This window comes from Clupea harengus, chromosome 9, assembly GCF_900700415.2.
Source record: "Clupea harengus chromosome 9, Ch_v2.0.2, whole genome shotgun sequence".
Taxonomy (NCBI): domain Eukaryota; kingdom Metazoa; phylum Chordata; class Actinopteri; order Clupeiformes; family Clupeidae; genus Clupea; species Clupea harengus.
Window position 1 is genome coordinate 6,805,491 of NC_045160.1, and position 20,284 is coordinate 6,825,774.

Here is a 20,284-nt window from a genome sequence, read left to right on the forward strand (position 1 = left end):
AAACACGGTGCAGGAGATGGTGGCTTCTTAAAAATATATCTTTCTATTATTTACTTATTTAAGGGGAATCTATTCCTTTGACCCCTAATCATGTGCACACAACATGAGGCACCCTTTAAATAGTGTTGCCACTTGGGCTAAATTGGTCCAATCAGTTCTCGTTGGACTCAACCATTGTCGTGGGGGAGCCCAGACCCAACTATTGTAGTAGGGGAGGCCAAGTCTCTTGCAGGGAAACATGAGTCAAATGCCCAAATGCCCACAGTGGGAAGGGGGGATTTCACTTTTTCACATTTCCCTGTGCTGTCCTCTCCCAAGTTGTGTTGAGGTAAACTATAGCGTTTCCAACTACATACTATTCTGTGTCCTACCCCAATGCCCTCTGCTATAGTAAAAGCTGGGCTTTAGCTGGGGCCTTGCACAGTGCCCTGCTGTGCTCTTGTATAATGCACTGTTCTGCCCAGCGTCATGCTGTGATTGTGAGGATGCGCAGGGCCACGTGCATTGTACCACCACACAGCTCTGCATCCTGTCTGTGCTGTAGTATAGTCCGGTGGCTGCTCAGCGTAGGGCTGTGGAGTTTCTTCTCAATCTGTGCTGTGTGCCGAAGAAGCTGCATGGGACTTTTTAATCACACGCCCGACCACTTCTGCAGACCCTCTGACCAACACCACACACTCCCACAGATATACTTCTGTTTAGGCTCTCGTATTGTGAAGTATTTGTTCATGTTTCATCAGACAACACTAGAGTTTGAGAGTGCGGTTTTGTTCTTTTGAGCTCTTTTATGTCGGGTCCCACAGGATCCCATGCCCCATGTCCAGTGAGCTGTGCTACATTGCTGTTCACTGTGCTGTGATGTGCTTCTCTGTTTTTCCCAGCTTCATTGTGCCGCGTAATGCTATTACACACTGTGCTAATCTGTGCTCTTCCACCATCATGTGTGGTGGAAGATTATGCCTTTTGCTACGTTTCGCTACATTCCACTACTGTGCTGTGTTTTGGAATGTGGTATGGCGTTGCTCCACATTTTGTTCTGATGTACTCACAAGCTGTGCACCATGATCACACAATAACACTGTAGTACTCTATACACTATGCTCTCTTCATATTAGTTCCTCCTGTCCACCATGCAATTTTATGTCGCTAAGTCTACATAACTTTGTGATGTGCTACATGACTGTTCCCCACAGTGTGCCATGTAACTGTTCTGTGGTGTGCTGTGCTATGCTATGCTATACTATGTTGTGCTGTGCTCAGTGGTTTCGTGCTCCTTCCGTCACATTTGCTGAGCATGGCTGTGCTGTGCTATGCTACGCTTCAAGCTATGCATTGTAATGTGAGGTTCTGTTATGCTATGCTATGCTATGCTATGCTATGCTATGCATGGCTGTGCTATGCTGTGATATGTTATGCAGTTTTATGTTCTGTTGTGCTGAGCTAGGTTATGCTATGCTAAGCCATGTTTTGCTGTGCTGTGCGGTTTTGTGCTGCGCGTTACGACCTGCTGAGTGACTGGTGTGGACTGGTCCTCGGGGGAGCGGAGCAGTGTGGTGCGGTGGCCCAGGCAGAGCCGTGCTGGGAGCCGCAGGGGCTAAGCCAAAGCTGCGCTGCATTAGCGCATTCCTCCCCACAGAGAGCCCCGGGGTCAGGGGTCAGCCAAACACTCCCACGCGTGGACCCCACACGCCCTGGGCAGCAGGACAGTCATGGAAAAAAAAAAAAAACTGCAGAAAGTCTAAACATTAACATCCCATTGACAAGACTAATGCTGTGATTAATTATTAAGAAAGGGACTAAATAGTTTTCAGCTGCAGGGAGTTTCATTAAAGTTTGTTTTAGTCCTTTCTCTATTGTGTCCAGTTTGTTAGAGACATTAACAGATTCTGCATCTATACTTCTTTCCCTTGTAATTTCTGCTTTGAAACAAGTGGGCCTATTAAACTCTATATTATCTTAATATGTGAGACCTGAATTCAGATGGTGGATTTCCAGCTTAATGATGTCACATCAGATATAATCCTATTACAGGGAGGGGGTCTTTACATGTGATGCAAACGGCTATGGTAGGGTAGAGCAGGACCTCCAGCTGACTTTGGGGGGGAAATCTCTGCTCTTGAGTAATCTGAAGTTCATCTCAGGTCAAAGGATTAGCAAAGGTTTCTGGGAAGAGATCTAAGTGTGTGCCACCGACACCCAGTACCTTCCTGTATGCTGAAGGCAGCCAATGTCACTATACAGTGTGTGTATATATGTCTGGTAGTCCAGGTTAAATATAAGACTGATAGAGGTCTAAATAGAGGTTAGGCATTTTGGGGGCATTTTCAGGTAAAAAGCATTCTGCGTCGAGACTTTGAAGTCCATATGATTCAATTTTCCATCATTGGAATTTATGAAGACAGAAATACTGAACATATATCAAGATGTTTAAACTGATGTATTTATTTACAAACATATATACAATATGAAAATAGACAAAAGTCATAAATACACAGATATACAAATCAAAATCAATGAGTCGAAATATCTGATGTATAAAATATGTTACGGTGCAGTTTGTTTGGCATACTATGTATTTGTGCCTGCATACATATATGCTCATATATATGTGACTCAGTAGACTCCACTCCCCCCACGCCCCCTCCTCTCTGGTTCCCCGCCGTGGTCTCCCGCACGTGCTCAGTGCGGTGTATTGCGTAGTGTGGCGCTGCAGGTGATGGCTTGCTGCAACCGCGGCAACGGCAGCAGACAGCAGGGCGTCTGACGGCTCTCTCTGACAGGGCCGCCCGCACCCAGACGCACTCCATGACCCTCCAGAGTCATCCCTCTCCTGAGGCATTCCTGAAATGGGTCAATTAAACCACGAGCGCATGAGAGAGAGAGAGAGAGAGAGAGAGAGGGAGGGGGGAGGGGGAGGGGGAGAAAGACAACACAGACAGGCTGAGATGGCAAAACAGTGAAAAAGTGATCCATCCATCCGTCCATTGCATGTCTGTCGTAACGGCTTCCATGTGCTGGCAGACCCCTTCAGAGGAAAAGGAACTTGCGCTCTCCGCTCGCGAGAGCAGCTATTGACAATTTCCTGAAGTATGCGAGTGCACATGCGGCGCCCATCCCAATAGGGCCCCATAGCCTGGCTAAATCAAAGGCAGACTGTTCTCACGTGGCCTTACATGTGGCTCACAGACAGAGAGAGAGAGAGAGAGAGAGAGAGAGCAGGAGCGAGAGAGAGAGAGAGAGAGAGAGAGCAGGAGCGAGAGAGACAGGAAAGAGAGAGTACTGTGAGAGGAGAGAGGCCACTGCAGCCTCAGGAACCAGCTGAGAAATATGCATATATACGGCAACAACTCAATGACCTCCGCTACATAAACTACGGGTGTACAATAGGATAAGCTCTATGTAACATACAGAAGTGGCGAGAGAGAGAGAGAGAGGGAAGGGAGTGAAGGGGAAACAAAGGGTCACTGTGGAGACTGTGCTGTTCCTCTTTCACCAAACAATGCCTGTGCATTAGTTTCCTCGCCTGTCCCTATTGGTCGGTTGCCATGTCACCATGTCACCATGTTCACATGAACAGCCTGTTCTCTGCTCAGTGGCGAGGAAACCGAAACTGGCCGTGACATCTAACGGAACATGGGAACAAAGATCAGGTTACACATGTGTGTGGAGGGGAGAATGGGACTTAGCATATAGAGGAGGAGGAGATGTATGTGTGTGTGTGTGTGTGTGCGTGTGTGCGTGTGTGTGTGTGTGTGTGTGTGTGTTTCTGAGGAAATATGTTCCCCAGTTTTTTTTAATAGGGAAAAAGCAGGTGTAACTTACCTGTGCTATCTTCAAACTAAATAAGTAGTTTTGTGTGTTTGTGTGTTTTGACCTTTTTGGTATGGCAGCTCCACTCCACTGCAACTCCAGACTTGTGAGCACCACCCCACCAGTAGAACAGACAAGCTTAACACATCATGAAATGAAAACATGTACACACACATCCCAAATAGCATCTGAGGTCCAGGGCGGCTGTCACTGGGCTGCACCTGACCTGACCCGGACCCCGTGGGTGGGGGTGGGGGTGGGGGTGAGCTCCTCTCTTGGTTAAACCGGGTGTTGTGTATGTAACCTGCCGCGGTGTCTTTAGAGCCATGTCCCTTTAATAAGATTGTCTGGCTTGTGCGTGTCCCCCGCTCAGACTTTCCGTAGAATTACATAATAGGCCCTCGGCGGAGGGAGCGGGTAGAAGCGTCTGGCTGACAGCTCCTGCACCTGACGTCACCATCGGGATTAAGGTTGAAGGTGCAGAGGCAGCAGATTAAAGATTCACAAGGAAATGTGTGTTCTCCTCTCTTCCTGTTCCCTTCATTCATGCCCACGATGATCCTCACCATCCACCCTCCCCCTCTCTCTCTCTCTCTCTCTCTCCGCTCTCTCTCTCTCTCCCACCCTCAAGCTCTAAACTCCTCTGCATTTTTCCTCGCTTCCCATCTTCCACACAAATCTATTGCATCTATTTCCAGCAAGTTGTGTAGTGTGTGTGTGTGTGTATGTGTGTGTGTGCTGAGTAGAACGTATACAGGGCAGTAGGGGTTTGGCTTGTTAGTCGGCGGCGGCCGTAGAGAGTGCGAGTATGTGCGCTCTGAGTCATCTGCCGCCATCGGACACCCAGGGATGGGTTTTCCAGTGCCCCTAATGAGTCCCCCAGACTGGCTGGACTCCTCTAGCAGGACAGCAGAGACGCGCTCCTCCAGCCAGGGCTATGGGGGTGGGAGTTGGGGTGTAGAAGGTGGGAGAGGAAAGGGTCTACGATTCCCCCACCTCTGAATTAAAGATGACATTTTTTGGACAAATATCACTGCACAGCCATTTTCTTACCCGATGGCATTTTTTAGTTTACACGTAGGGGAATTCACTCCGCATCCTGTCTGTGTGTGTGTTCAATGACTCATGCACTGAAATTCATATTTACCCAGGGTCAGTTTAGATGTGGTGTAGACACAGGGACAGTATGTGCACTGAGTGAGTATGTGAGTGTGTGTGTTTGAGAGAGAGAGGGAGGGAGGGAGAGACTAGGCCACAGCTGCAGTAGAGCAGAAGAACCTGAGGAAGCAGTGCACTGAGTCACTCTAGAGACATGTGACTCTCTTCCACTCAGACAAAATGGCCGCCGGAGAGCGCTTTTTTTAGGTCAAACAGTGCGTGTTACAGTACATGAACTGAGGATGGATAGTTCCTCACACTAAGAGTCAGGTGTTTGTTTAACTGTATGAATTAACCGTTTATCTCTTGGTCAGCTCATGTCTCCTTTCACTTTGAAGTATTTTACATGCTTATAATTATGTAACTTTGTACCTGTCATTTTGAAGTATATCAAATGCTTGTATCAAATATCACATGTTACATACTTCAGCCAATTTGTGTAAAACATGACCATCCTATCTCATCTCTCACAGTAAGCGTGGCACTGACCCTGGAATGCGGAGGTCAAGTTGAGATTTCAGGATAAGGGAGCGGCGTTGCAACACAGACTTCTCGTCAGGTGTGAGCGCAATGATCTCCCAGTAGCCTGGCGCTTGGTATAATCTCTTTAAGCAGCTTTCACATGGTTTAGGACGGGAAGGGGGGTTGGTACTGGGCCCGGCGTGTTCTCTGTTCCCCCCCTTCCCAATCAGAGCACGTGGAGGGAGAGGAGTCATCCAAAGGAGGGAATGGGGGGGGGGGGGCATAGAGCCCACTGCAGGCACGTCAGAGCAGTGACACACACACACACACACACACACACACACAGGTTCTCACTTCATCACAATCATTCACAATCTGACTCACTGACTTCACAACTAAATACTTGCTATTTGATATGGGTTCAGAAATGTTCAACAATCAACAAGGCAATCGCAGTCCAGACTGTTCTCATTTGGGCTTTCTTGATGGTGGGAATGAGCTACAAAATGCTATCAGAGCAGGGGCATCCTTCTCCATCAAAAATCTCTTTAAGACTCATCTCTTCCGAGAACACCCCTAACATTTTTGGACTTACCGTGCACTTCTTCTATTTGCTCTTGAGTTGTTCCTCAACTGTAAGTCATTTTGGGTAAAAGTGTTTACCAGATGAATTCATGTCAATGTAATGTAATGAACTGGTATATAGTTATAAAGTGACACAAAGAAAAACCTCAGACAAGGTAAATTGATTATCTCACACTTTATTGAACTGATAATTCAAAAATATGGTCACTGGCACAGCTATAGATGACAAAGCAAAGACTTCCTGCATGTGACCCTTCACCCAGTTATCAAATCACAGAGGGCAAGTGAGTGAGTGTGTGTGTGTGTGTGTGTGTGTCTGTGCGCACGCGTGTGTGTGTGTGTGTGTGTGTGTGTGTGTGTCTGTGTGTGTGAGACAGGGATGTGATCTCTGAGAAGTTGATCTGTCTCACCTCTTGAGCCTCTTGGCAGACTGCACCAGGTAAGCAGGTAGAGTCTATGAGGATACTCAAGGACACACTATCACATGCTAATAGCTACATAATACATACATGTACACATAGCTTACAGTTTAAACAATATACACAAATTCAGTTTAAAATAGAAAAGAACATAAATGCAAACTGGGGTCTAGCACACAGACACCATGGGAACCTTTGCCAAGACAGGCTTCTTGAGCCGAGAGGACCCTCTGCAATCTTTTAATGTACTTGGAGCCAGATTGCCTGCCGCCTAGAGCCGATCAGGTAGTCCACCTTAGCGCATGACCGCAGAAAACCCCACGCAGGGGTCAGAGTGTGGCCTTTGGAGAGCAGCTCTGTTACATGAGCAAAGTAGGATGTCTTACAGAGAGAAGATCTAAGAGGGGTGTAATCCTGTAGACATTGTGTGTGAGTATATGGACATGTTTGTGTGTGTGGGGGGGGGGGGGGGGGGAGAGAAGAGAAAGGGAAAAAAGGAAGAATAAAGAAACAAAGAAAGGGCGAGCTAAATGATTTTAAGAGATCATTTGTGCATCTTTTCTTTGGAGAAAAGATTCTTTGACTACACTGTACTCGTGGCTAGTACTCACACCTACAGAACTACTTTGTCCATTCAATGTCCAGTCAATTTAAGTCAAAGTCTGGCTCTTTCCTTGACTGGGTTCCAGCGGGGCATCTGGTATCTAGCGAGAACATTCCCTACCTTTGTGTTCATCTGGCTTGGCACTTTCCAGCAGGCCACTTTTTCATATCCTGTTTTCGGCGCCGGCTTTTGCCCTTGAAGTGCGATTTACGACGCGTTCGAGGGCCGGTCGGCCTCTGTGGCATGAACGTGTGTGTGTGCGCGTGTGTGTGTGTGCGAGCGCGCCGAACTATGACGGCTGTTTCAGGGGCACACGGCACATTCAGCCTGAACAAACAAAACTCCACAACAACAACAAAAAAACAACAAAGGCATTCAGACCACAAGGCAGGAGAACAAAACAAAAAAATTAAATAAAACAATGAAAATTACAAAAAAGAGAATTTGGGCTTTGGTTCCATGTCCAGCCAGTGTTTTTCATCGACTTTCTGGCAGAACGCTGTGACTTAACTAATAAACAGAAACACATGTCACAGTCACTGTCTGAGGCCCAGGGGGACAGAGGGGGGAGGAAGAGGAAGAGAGCTAGTGAAGGAGTCGCCTAATCCTCGTCTCTTCCTCCATGAGCCAGAGAAGAGAGACGAGGCGAAAGGAGAGCAGAGAGGGGGAGGGACAGAGAGAGCTAGAGAGAGAGAGAGAGAGAGACAGAGAGGGAGGGAGCGAGAGAGAGAGCGAGCAAGCGAGCGAGCGAGCGACAGAGAGAGAGGGAAGGAGACAGAGATGTATGGAGGCTGCCGGTTCCTGTTTGCATTGTAAAAGCATCATGCAGCCCCCTGCCCTACTCCGCGCCCAAATAAGGGCAGGGTGGGAGGACGTGACCAGGGTGTGGAATGTGGCTGAGTCAGCACGGGCCCTGCCCAGTTGCCTTTGTTTATGCCCGAGCAAAAATGCTCAGCCAGTTAGAGAGATGGCCAGGCCAGCGTGAGTGAGGAGGGCAGGGTGGGTAGAGGAGAGAGAGAGAGAGAGAGAGAGAGAGAGAGAGAGAGAGAGAGAGAGAGAGAGGGGTGGGTGGGAGAGATGGATGGGTTGTGTCTGATGTCAGGTCTGATCGAGGCTCAGCGAGCAGAGAGCAGCCCTACTCTTCAGCTGCAGCTCCATTTCCCCCAAGGCCTGGAGCCTCTCACTCCTCCAGCTCTCTGCAGCAGAGTGGGGCACCGGGGGCACTGGTGGTGGTGGTGGGGGGGTTGGAGTGGGAGGGGAGGGTGTGCAGGGAAAGAGCCAACCACAACAGTTCTTCAGCTGGCAGCTTTAGCTGGTACACAAGAACATAAAGCTTGCCAGTGAAGAACTGCTGCGGGTCAGCCAGTGAGCACGGCCTTCCCCGGGCGACTCCATCATGGCCCACTCCCTGTTCTACCCCGGGCGACGCCATCATGGGCCACTCCCTGTCCTCTCCCGGCTACCGCTGCTGGACAGACTTACCCCTGCAGGTGGACAAGGGGAAAGGAGGGAGGGAGGGAGGGAGGGAGACAAGAAAGCGAAACACGAGTTACGACAATGGGGCATCATCATGGCTGCTTCTAAGCAGTAGTGAGAGCTAGGAGACGGCATCAGGAAGTGCTCTGGATTCTGTTCTTTTTTCTCTCTCAATCCTCCCCCCTTTCACAAACACACATACACACATTTTGAAACTCAGTCTCTGCGGCCATGCAGTCAGTGAGCATTGGGTCCTAACACTCCGGCCCACTGAAACACCCCCAGAGCAGCAGAGCGCCCATGTGACCCGCCCTGCCTCCTGGGCCCGTCCCCAGCACCAAAATGATAGTGGAGGCGACGGAGGACAGCCATTGAATGAGCAACCCCAGCTCACCCAGGTCAGCGTGTACTTATCTCCCACCCAGAGCCACAGGCCTGTCTGGATTTATGGCGCTCTACTGTAGCATTAGCCAGACAAAGGTTAGATTGACTTTGGGGCTGAGCCTGTGTGTGTGTGACAGTGTGAGTGTGTGTGCGTGTGTGACAGTGTGAGTGTGTGTAGGATTGAGATTCCAGTGGTGCTGGAGCTTCATATGAGAGAAAGAACAGACACAGGGCTTGGGCCCACCTGGTGAGACCTCAACATCTCCCCCCCCACACACACACACACACACACACACACACACACACACACACACACACTCTCTTCTAAGAGGGGAGGAGCGGCGAGGTGAGGCGTGTGGCGCAGTCACACACTCCTCTCGCTCTTCCGATTCTGCCCCCCGGCCATCCTCCACTTCCCGGCTCTGCCCCGTTCCCCTGTCGCCCCTGCCTCTAATTGAACCCAGATCGACGCTCTGCCAGACTAGAGACAGACTGAAGACAGAGGAGTCTTTTTTGATCGAGCAGAGGAAGGCTTCAGCAGGGAAGGGCTCCTTTTTGTTCTAGTTTCCCCTTTTTTTTTTTTTTTTTTTTTTAAACAGGAGCTCTGGACCGCCACGCCCGCCAAGTGAACACGCTGCCGTGTGTTTAAGAGGCGGTCTGGTCTGGGCGCGTGCAGCAACTCGGCTCTGGAGTTCCTCACTGCTCACACACTCCACATTTCATGAGTCGTGTTGTAAACCTCACAGTCAAATCGTCAGGTTCACTTTCCTTCTGTCCGCCTCAAGTATGGACACTTTTCACTCCTGTATTTGGAGGCAATTGGGTACTTTCATCCCACTGAAGTGACTAAAATGTACTTAAATCTTTAACAAAGATGTGGTTTTAAAAGGAAACCTAGGCTACATTTCAACTACTTCCGAAAATCAGAAAAGCTGAAAATTGATGTCGAGTTCATTCTAAAAATAAAACGTGCAGAATCAGTGAGCAGTCACTTCCTTGACACCCATGCGTTCAGTCATGCTTAAAGACTCAAGTGTTTCTTTTTTTTTTGAGGTGGGGTGGGTGTGTGTGGGTGTGTGTATGGGGGGGTTTGCACATGGGACCTCAAAGAGACATTGATTGGGGCAGCCAGTGGGCCGGTGTTAAAGGTTGCTTTGTGGCCGTGCATTTCTGAAGTGGTTCTAGGACAAGCCCTGGGTGAGCAGGGCTCAGGCAAGCAGCACCACGAACCCATCGACCCCTGCCTGCGCTGTGCCGCTGCCGCGCCTGGAAAGAGCCAGAGCGCGAGGCACACACACACACACACACACACACACACACACACACACACACACACACACACACACACACACACACACACACACACACACACACACACGGCTGGTCCTGCCAAACAGCAAAGCCCTGTTTCATCTGGCCACACTCATTTAACTCCTCAACTGACTGCCAGATAGATGAAACCAGACTAGGGGAAAGAGCTAGGTGTGCGTGTTTGTGTGAGTGTGTGTCCCGGCCAAAGGAATTTACTAAATGTGGTTTGCCTGCAACAATCCGCTCATCCTGGGTTAGGTAACCCTCCCTCGACCCCACCCTGTCTTAAGCAGGTGGATATCAGACACCTAAATGCCTGGATTGTTCTTTGTTCCAGTTTGGAGATAAAATTTCCTCTCTGTCCAGGAGGCTACAAGCAGGGAAGACTGAGGAGCATAGTTTCAGGAGTCACACACACACACACACACACTTCACATTTGAACTACCAGTCTGAACAACCGACCTTAATAAGTATGGCATGGCAATGCAATCATCCACAAGACAGTGGGCAACAAGCATGTCCAACGCCCAAAAATACACTCTGCAACAAACTACTCTGGACCTCCACTAGGACCAAAACAGCTTTGCCCCAAACCACTGCCCAGGCCTCTGCTTTGCCCAGCCAGTACCCACACAGCAAGAGTACACACAATGCCAACCTCGCCCTGACCCCGCCAAAGGGGTATGGGTGGGGTGGGAAGGCTTGACACTGGTGCCACCACGGGACAAACGAGAGTGTTCAAGCATACTACACTCTTCCTGTTTCACGCTCATTCCCACACACACACACACACACACACTCACGGTTGCACGCAACCGCATGCGTCGTCGCCATGGAACACTCTGTTCCCAGCGACTGATTTATTGTCCAATGTGGACATTTCCCAGAACAATTACAGTCAGCCGGCACACCAGACTGAAGATGGAGCTGCCTGGTGTGGTGACTTATCCTCTCCTACCCCTCCACAAACACACACACGCCACCCCCCCCTTTCTCATTCTGCTCAGCCACATGCTACTCCCTGCGGCCTAAACAGCACCCCACCCTCACCCCATCTTATCCCCCATCCACTCTAAAAATCACAGGACCAAAGCGCCCTACTCCCCAAATGAAGCCATTAATCAAAGACCTGTGGCGACGTGGAGAGGAGAAACGCTTTCAGACCTTTCCTTCCAGCTTCTCTCCCGGCTTCCCTTCGCCAGCACGGCAGTTGCCGGGGCGACGCGGAGAGCTGTGTCACTGCCCTTCCGGAAAACGGCAGTTGGTTGTTGCCACGACGTGGCAGTTTAAAAGGCTACGGCGACAGGTGAAAGGGACCAAATTCGGTGCCCCACACATCTGAAGTGAGCTAACTTATCTCATTTCATGGAGTCGGGCATGGGAACCTCTACAGACGGTGCACTCGCTAACACTTAACATACATTCTCACACACACACACACACACACACACACACACACACACACACACACACACACACACACACACACACACACACACACACACACACACACACACACACACACACACACACACTACATTTCAGCACAGTGGTATGACTGCTGCTCATCTCACCACTGAACTATGAGGAGCTGCAGGATAGACAGATAGATAAAAAAAAAGTCAATTCCAGTGCCTCCCTGTCTGCCACAGAACTGTAAATGCCCCATACAAATCTATCAATGTAACACGGAGATCAATGCGTTAGTCATTCTCTTCAGCACCCGGATGAATAACCAAAAGGAGCTGAGGCAACCAGGGACTGGGGGGAGGGGTCCGGGAGGAGAGCGAGGGGGACAGGAGGGGCGGCTGGAGGGAACGCCGTTTAATTAATGTAAAATCCGGATTTCTGCCTTCCACGGCACAGGAAGCCAGCGTTCCGAAATAAAACGGAGCTAAACTGCAATAACAATTATGTAGTAGGAACAGCGTGTTCAACGGAGCTGCAGCTCGTCGCCATTCAGAGGCCGTGGCTGGAGATGTGAAATTCCTGTCATACTTGTCTCCTCAAGCAAAAGCCCAGAAAGAAAAGAGAGAGCAAGAGAGAGAGAGGGAGAGGGAGAGAGTGACTGTTTGTATGTTTGGGTGAGTGAGAGAGAGAGGGAGGGAGAGAGAGAGAGAGAGAGAGACACACCCAGTGGTGGAAATGCTGGAAGCACTCTCGTCCTCTCTACTGCTCTGAATAATTTGAGGTTGGAGCCATAAATTGGCATTCCCTCCAGAATGCAGCAAGAATCTCTGGAAGGAAACCGCTAGGGCCTTCTGGGAAAACAGAGAATCCATTTTAGTTATAAAGTGCCACTTGACGCAGCTAGCAAGGAAGACAGCACTGATTCGTTTTAAGCAGAAGTGTATCCTGCTACGCTTCACCCAGTAGACACGCGCACACACCAACACCCTTCACTACAAACGCCTTACCAAACGGGTACCCTCTATATCTACTCTGTAACCATGTCAGTGGTACAGAACGTGCCTTAGAGGATGAATGGAGAAGCTTTCATCCTCTTAAATAATTTCTTCATGTCCAAAAAATTGTCCTGTGTGAAGAACAGGAGCATCTGCCTGATGTGAAGAGTGCATCCTGTAGATTTGATGGTCCTGCATGCGCGCACACGCACGCACGCACGCACGCACGCACGCACGCGCGCACACACACACACACACACACACACACACACACACACACACACACACACACACACACACACACACACACACACACACACACACACACACACACACACACACACACACACACACACACACACACACACACACACACACACACACACACACACACACACACACACACACTGTGAATAATTCATCAACACCACATCCACTTACCTACAGTATCTGCTTTTAATTCTTAATACATTGGCGTTGGTTACCCTTCCAGATACCCACCATCACCACAACAGCACTTGATTACCCAACATCATCACCAGGCCTCGATGCAATGCATTAAGTCCAATAAATCACATCCACACCCCACACATGGCATTCAGGGCTTCTATGGCAGTCAGGATTGCATCTTACTCATTTCCATGTGAAGTAGTGCGTGCGGTGTGGTGCGGTGTGGTGCGGTGTGACTTGTTGGGACTGAGCTATAAATGGTTGATGAGATGTGCCATGAGGCACAATGGCATCAGGGACTGGGAAAGGCAAGGGGGGGAGGGGGGGGGGGTGTGGCAGTAAACAGGAAGTGAAGGCTGTGTCTTCCGGGCCACAGACGTCACAGAGACATCCTGCCAGCTGGATTCCACGAAGCCCAAGGCCCACAGGCTCCCAGACGCAGTAACCATGCGGGCCTCTCATCCTATCTTTAACAACGTGACGTAGCTAGCACTAGTGTGTGTGTGTGTGTGTGTGTGTGTGTGTGTGTGTGAGAGAGAGAGAGAGATGCCTATCTCTAATTGCCCTCAGCCCTGCCTGGATGCTAAGCAACCCCGTGCCCCTCACAGACAGACACACACGCCCATCATCAGAAATGAAGATACGCTGAATCACTGCTGCGCCTTCAGCACGGTCTCTTTCAGCAGGGAAATACGGAGAACACACACACACACACACACACACACACACACACACACACACACACACACACACACACACACACACACACACACACACACGCCACTGCTCCAGACAGGTCGAAATGACCTAGCCGGCAGAATCCACCCGCTTCAGATAAACTCAGTGGCTCTTCTCTACTTGTTAAAAAAAGGAAACTAGGTCCCTTGCAAAGTGTGTGGGTTATAATTGTATTTTTTAAATAAATTGTAAGTCCTCTCTTCTTCCCAATTAGGATGAGTGAGTGTGAGTAGAATGTGAATTGAAATGCCTGCCCACTGAAGGGTCTACAGGCCCTAACTCTTGAGTAGCTGTGAGTTGAACTTTGACCTTCATGCAGCAGCACTCATTCCTTAGGCCTCACTCGGCACACACACACACACACACACACACACACACACACACACACACACACACACACACACACACACACACACACACACACACACACACACACACACACACACACACACACACACACACACACACACACACACACACACACAAGCAAACAAAATAGTTTTGATGCAAAAGAGGAAATTCCATGCAGCTTATACAATGGAAAGGGCTGTGGGGCAAATGCGGAAGCAGCGGAGCCGCTCCAGGAATTCCCATAATCTCCTGCTAATATCTGTGCCGAGGGCCGGGAGAGAAGGGGAGACTTTCCATAAATCTCTCCCAAAATACGGACCGCAGGTCTGCACGCGGCCAACCATGGTGGGTGGGTGTGAGTTATTTATTTTTTTCAAAAAGATGGGGACGGGTGGTGTCAGTTTGATGACATGATAAGCTCCGTGACACTCCCTCATTTAGGACAGTGTGTTTGTGTGTGTGTGTGTGTGTGTGTGTGTGTGAGAGAGAGAGAATCACCCTACCCACACACGAAAGCCTGACCCAGCACTCAGACCAGAGATATGTATATGGAAAAATACTAAAAAAGGCTAAATGCCTCCCCGACACACACACACACACACACACACACACACACACACACACACACACACACACACACACACACACACACCCACACACACCCACACACACCCACACACCCACACACCCACACACCCACACACACACACACACAAAGCTGGTGTGTATGCATGCAAATAGGAAGAGGAGATGACAGGCTCTCAGGCTTTAACCTTAACTCAACTCAACTTAATAGCAGACACGCCAAAATGGTGTCCCGTCCACAGGCCAGCTGTGACTGTTTATCCGCTCTCTCTGGTACAGAGTGTAAAGAACTAATGACCACTTTTGGCAAATTAAGTGTGTGTGTGTGTGTGTTTGTGTGTGTGTCTGTAGGGGGAGGGGAGTGTTCAACACCCACAGGTAATTATGCTTTCCTGGGTTGCTCTTTGGAACTTCACATGCCAATGCTAAGACGCTGAGAACATCTGGCCCAGATTTAACAAAAGCACCAATTTCTTCTTCTACTTCCACTTCTCCCCCTCTTCTCATCTGTAACTTATGCAGCGGACTTTGTCAAAGTCACCCTCCAACTCAGCTCCCACAGGGACCAGAAATAGAAGGACAGACCAAGACGGCGCAGACGAAACTACAAGCGAATCAAAACAATCAAAATGCGTAGTCAACGTCCTACACCCCACATGGGGCCGGTGTTTACCGCTAGAAGAGCGTCTTCAGAAGAGCTACATGCTTCAGTAGGAAACTGAAAACTGCTAGGACACTCACAGTGGGTTTTCTGATCAAGTTTTCCAGACACACCTTCTGTGCTGTGAGACTATGGGGATGGAAGACTGCACCGCCACTGTTGCCTCAATGCGTCTCACTGAGTGCGAGTGTGCCTGTCCGAGTTTGTGCCGAGGTGTGTTTGTGTGTGCCTCTCCAAGAGTTTGTCTCAAAATATGTGTGTGTCCGCTCGTTCACGTGTCAGTGAGCGTGCGTGTGTGTCTCTCCAAGGTCCTTTGGCGTGACTCAGGCAGGGTATGATTTCAGTGGCTTCCAGCCCCCACCCCCCCTACATTCCTGTTGGTCCTGAAGTGGTTATAACACAGGGCCGAAGCCTGCATTCCACAGGAGTACATTCTGGAAGCCGTGCCATGGAAGCAGGCGCTCACGTTCACCACTCACACAGTCAGACCTGCAAGCCCTACCACCTCAGATCACATGATCACATGATCACATTAGGACTATCAAGACTGGCCATTCAGCTTGATCTCTATCTCTATTTCCCTTATCTCAGGCCATCTCCTCTCTTTGTGTCTGTCTGTTTTCAAGCTGAGCAATATACCTACTGCTAGACTACAGCAGATGATTCAGCTTGAAGAAAACAAACGAGTGTAGCACATAACAGAAAATTAAATTAAATTAAATTAAAATAACAAAATCTTGGAAATTCTGCTGTCTTCTAAAGTCTGGCTCCAACACCAGTATAGTAAACATTGGTGAATGTGAATACGCTTTCAAGACAAAGATGCACGATCGAGAGCAATGATCACTAAAGTTCCGTGATTAAGAGCATCTGTTCACAATAACAGACATTAATGGCGCACTTACGATTTGTGCTGGGACTTAACATGCATTCCAAGTGCAGGAAACATGAACTCAACACCAGGCCTTTGTGAGCGGCTTTTATCTCCACGGTTTGTCAGAAATCAGGAACAGCACCATCACTTACCCTACAGGCTTTTTTTCCTCACAGGGAAGTATGCTCAACAGGTTTGTTCCTGCAGCCTAGCCACCCCCCTGTCTGCTGTTCCCTCTCTCCCTCCCTCCCTTTTCTCTCTCTCTCCGTGTTTCCTTCCCCGACGCACCTTTCTCCCCCATCCCCCCCGCTGATCCATTCCCGTTTCTCAAGGCCTTTCCGCTGGTCAGGTCCCTGCGCCACACATTCCGGAGATGCCTGGTACATATGGTACACATTCCATTCCGCCTGCTGAGGCACTTCATGCCGTCTGAGCGGAGCAGAACTGTGCAGAGTGGAGAGAGAGGAGAGGAGAGCAGAAGAGAAGGGGAGAGGAGAGGAGAGCAGAAGAGAAGGGGAGAAAAGAGGAGAGCAGAAGAAAAGAGAGGAGAGCAGAAGAGAAGAGGAGAGGAGAGCAGAAGAGAGGAGGAGAGCAGAAGAGGAGAGGAGAGCAGAAGAGAGCAGAGGAGAAGAGAGCAGAAGAGAGCAGAGGAGAAGAGAGCAGAAGAGAGGAGCTACATTCTGCTGGACTGACTCCACCCTCCCTCTCCTCTCCCTCAGCACTGGGTCAGTGCAGCCTGTGTGCTGGTCAATGTGAATCAGCACAGAACAGAGGGAGACAGGGAGACAGAGAGAAAGAGAGAGAGAAAGAGAGAGAGAGAGAAAGACAGATTGAGGAATGAAAGATGCAGATAGAGACATAAAAGGAGATCAAAAGTGACAGCGGGAGGGGAGAGAGAGAGAGAGAGAGAGAGGTGATATAACATGGAAGAGAAGAGGAGAAAGAAGGGAGACAGAGGGTGGGGAGATGTCCTACAGAAGAATGGGAGAGACACACAGAGCATAGAGAGAGGGAATGCAAGTGGAATGAAATGAAAGAGTGCAGGAGAGAGAGAGAGAGAGAGAGAGAAAGAAAGAAAGAAAGAAAGAAAGAAAGAAAGAGAGAGAGAAAGAAAGAGACATAGAAATGGGTGCAACCGGTCTTGAGAAATGAATCCTCTCCTGAGCCCCCATGTGTTAGGCTGCGTGGCAGGTAGGAGTTCTGCACTGTCCCTTTCTCTGTGTGTGTGTGTGTGTGTGTGTGTGTGTGTGTGTGTGTGTTTAGGAGTGGGTTAAAATTCCATGAGGAACAATAGCCCGAAAAAACTTAAACTGGGTCACTTACATGGCAGTGTGAAACACAAAGCCTGCACTCCATTTAATCAAGGGAGATTACACAGCTCCCTGAGGACAGGCACTCAGAGGAAACACACTCGCTGGAGCTACAAGTCTCCAAGCCTGGCAAGGCCGAGGTATGCGACTCGGCTGTTAGACAATCCCCACCACACACACACAAATGCATAACATACCAAATATGAACAGTTTTTTTCTACAGGTGGGAAGAGAAGACAGCTCAAAAATCATCTACCTAGCCATACACTGAATGACATTACATTACAAAGGCCAGTGGAGGTTTGATCTGGGCCAGCTGGTGCTGCTGGATCCAGCCTGGGCTCCCACAACTCCAGCCTGGACGAGGACAGGGGGCCCAGTGGGGGGGGGTTCTGTTCAGGGGCGAGATCGAGCTGCTCTGTCACAGTCTGGATCTGGATGTCCGAAACCCAGACCCCCCAGGACCAAACAGGAGTGTGTGCGTGTGTAGGGGGGTGTTGTTATTAGTGGGGGTGGTGGGGGTGAAAGGTGCGGGGCGAAAGACTGGTCTTGCTACGGATCGACAGAACACCTTCTGCTGCACCTCTCCCACCATTGGTGGAGAACGGCAGCCGCTGCGGCCCCCTGCCAGAGCAGAGAGAGAGGCCGGGAGAGAGAGAGAGAGAGGCCGGGAGAGAGAGAGCTACACCCCCACAGCCCACACACTGTCTGTTCCCCACACACTGCGTGACAAATGGAAGCCAGAAGCCATTTCTGTTCGGAAGGGTTTTTGTAACGTCGTCACTTACATATAGTTGTAAAAACGGCTTGAATTTAATGATTTTGAGGATTTTTAAAAGGGGATTGTTTAAAAGTGACCTGTGAAGTGGCACTCGTGAAAATCTTGACAATGCAGATCACAACCTGCTGGTCTGAGCGTTCCGGCATTTAATTTAATGCTAGCTTACGACTATTGATCCCAGCACAGCAAAGGTGAATTGATCACCTCAGAAGGAATTCAAAATGTGGCTCCAATCCACAAGAATTTCACAAACCTATGCCCAGTAAGCACCTCTCGCCAGAGGCATGTGCAACAAGCTGAGAGGGAATGAAAGTATTTCACTGAATTCTCAGAGTGTTTTCGCACTGACAAAGCTGGGGCCTGCGGGACTTCTGCCCCACACCAATCCAAACAACACTGGGAGATATCTGCAGCTGGACCAGAGGGAAGACAGAGCAACGGCACAGGCCTTGAACTGCATTTGCGAAAGCCACTGCAGCCATTTCTCCATATGACGCACACACACACACGCAGGCACACACACACACAGACACACACACACACCGTCTGGAGAGGCAGGGCGGGCGACTACACTCTAGACGCATAGCCTTGGATGTGTGTATTAATCTATACGTCATGCAGCAGGGGAGGCTACACTCATGGTGCGTCACTGGCGAGACGGAGACTTGGCCAGTCACTGGGTACACAGAGCAAACATTTACAGAGGAGAAGAATGGAAGATGGCGGCTCCAAACTGCCTTTTCAGCATCCAGCAAAAAGGATAGACAATTGGTCTTCCTACTGTGGATACCATACAGGACATGCAACAGGGCTGGGCATATTCATTTTAAATGTCAAGTCTGATTGACGCATACATTTGGGAAAAATAAATAAATAAAGCAGTTTAAGAAAAAAGTATATATATATATATATATATATATATATATATATATATTCTATTTCTTAGTGGCCCTATTTCCACTTCAAAATGTACTTTGGCTTTCACATGTTTTATATTCTTGGCCCGTACAGCGGATGCTGTATTAAGTCACTGCAATTCAAAGAGGCCCATGACAGGGGCCACAATTGATTTTCAATAACTGTATTGATTTTCAATAACTGTATTGCTTTCCCATCAAGGGGCGACGAGCTGTGGCACAATAAGGGGGTGGGGGGGGGGGGGGGGTAGAATGGGGGCGGTATAGGGGTGGATGTGTTAGGGTGGTCCAGTGCCAACAATCTCTCCACAGCACCAACTCAAATGCTTGAAAGGGTGGGAACCAACCCAAGATGGCCCTGCGGCTCATCCAAACTGCCTACCGCACACAGCAGGCCAGGAAGCAAACTTTGGCCCTGAATAAGGGTGAAGCGTCAATGTCGCAGAGGAGACAAGTCGCGGGGGCACAGAATCGGGCCCTGTGTACATCATAGAGGGTGGCATTCCAGGGCAACCAACTGGCAGGCCTGAGGATAATCCTGGAGGGCTCGACAGCAATTCATAATCGATCGCTTCCGAGTTAACCAAATTTGCTCCCCCCCGTGTCGCAATACAGTCAGGTGAACTCAAAGTGGAAGAATCCCCTCTTGCACATACAAGACAGTTGAGAAACTTCTTGTTCAGCAGGATTTGGTTTGGTCAACTAAAACCAAGTTCTTTTGAAGGTTTCATGGAAGCTGGAAGTAGTATCAACTTGAAACAACATTTGTGTTGAAATCCTCAAACTATGGTTGCATAAGCATGAGTTGGGGATCTTGTAAACACTTGCTAACTTACATAATTCTTGCCATAATTTCAAAGCAGTAAGAAGAAAAAGGAAAATTCTGCAAAAAAACTGAAAACCATAGTCAAATGTGATTGTAATATGGTGTCTTACCTTTAGCAGACTGGCGTCAATGACTCGCTTCCTCCTGATGCTTGATTCTATGCATCTTTGTGTGAA

At 49.2% G+C, this 20,284-nt stretch overlaps 1 long non-coding RNA gene across 1 annotated transcript; it reads right to left on the reverse strand.

The window, feature by feature from the left end:
- Positions 1-6,175: 6,175 nt before the first annotated feature.
- Positions 6,176-20,284, reverse strand: LOC122133160. The gene is made up of 2 exons (XR_006152570.1): positions 20,219-20,284; positions 6,176-8,522 (listed from the first exon to the last, which is right to left on the reverse strand). It is a non-coding gene; the product is annotated as an uncharacterized LOC122133160 (long non-coding RNA).